Here is a 1,165-nt window from a genome sequence, read left to right as displayed (position 1 = left end):
TTGGGTGCTCCTATATTGGGTGCATATATGTTTATCGGTGTTATATTGTCTTGATGGATTGTCCCTTTAAGTATTATGAAATGTCCTTCTTTGTCTCTTTTTATTGCCCTTCCTTTGAAATCTATTTTGTCTGATATGAGGACTGCTACTCCAGCTTTTTTTTCATGTCTCTTTGCTTGGAATATTTTTTTAAATTCCTTTACATTCAGTCTGTGTAAATCTTTTGTTTTGAGGTGTGTTTCTTGTAGACAGCAAATATGTGGGTCCTGTTTTCTTATCCATTCCGTTACTGTATGTCTTTTAATTGGAGCTATTAATCCATTTACATTTAAGGTTATTATTGACATGTGTTTATTCATTTCCCCTTGTACCTGTGTTCCACTCCTTTTTTTTTCTCATAACATTCCCTTTAGCATCTATTGCAATGCTGGTTTGGTGGAGATGTATTCTTTTAGTCTTTCTTTGTCTCAGAAGCTACTTATTTCTCCTTCCATTTTGTATGAGAGTCTTGCTGGGTAGAGTATTCTTGGTTGTAGGCCTTTGTTTTTCATTGCTTGGAATATTTTTGACCGTTCCCTTCTGGCTTGTAGTGTTTATGTTGAGAAAGTGGTCGACAGCCTTTTCGGAGTTCCCTTGTATGTTATTTGCTGTTTTTCTCTTGCTGCTTTCAGGATTCTCTAAAAATATGAAATTTCTTCATTAAGTTGCGTGTCATCCTTGCACAGGGGCCATGCTAATCTTCTCTGTATCATTACAATTTTAGTATATGTGCCTCCGAAGCGAGCACTATTCTTTGTCTTTTGTGGTGTGACAGTAGTTGTATATATTTTAGAGTTAAAAAAACATACTGAAATTTTAATGAATAAAATAACATGATGTATTTGGCTAGCTCACAATAATGTGGTATGAGCAGAAAGTAAATGCGGTTATAAATTAAACAACACTGGTCATGAATGATAACTGTTGACATTGGGAAATGCATATGTGGTGTTTATTACAGTATTCTCTCTATATTTGTACAAATCAGACATTTTTCACTAAAAATTTAAAATAAATACCAAGTATTAAGAGGCAAGAGTAACATTCAAAAGGTAGAGAAAAAGTGCTCAGAGGAAGAATTGAATGCGAAAAGTCAGAAAGACAGGGCCTGATGGCAGTGTTAAAG

General features: G+C 34.5%; 1 non-coding gene across 1 annotated transcript; it reads right to left on the bottom strand.

Annotated features, from left to right (window-relative positions):
• Positions 1-679: 679 nt before the first annotated feature.
• Positions 680-787, bottom strand: LOC150015578 (U6 spliceosomal RNA). The gene has a single exon (XR_016510131.1). It is a non-coding gene; the product is annotated as a U6 spliceosomal RNA (small nuclear RNA).
• Between the last annotated feature and the right edge of the window lie 378 nt (positions 788-1,165).

Source organism: Furipterus horrens, unplaced genomic scaffold (genome assembly GCF_987537825.1).
Source record: "Furipterus horrens unplaced genomic scaffold, mFurHor1.1.pri manual_scaffold_3, whole genome shotgun sequence".
Taxonomy (NCBI): Eukaryota; Metazoa; Chordata; class Mammalia; order Chiroptera; family Furipteridae; genus Furipterus; species Furipterus horrens.
Note: the sequence above shows the minus strand (reverse complement) of the source record. Positions and strands in the feature narration are given on the sequence as shown.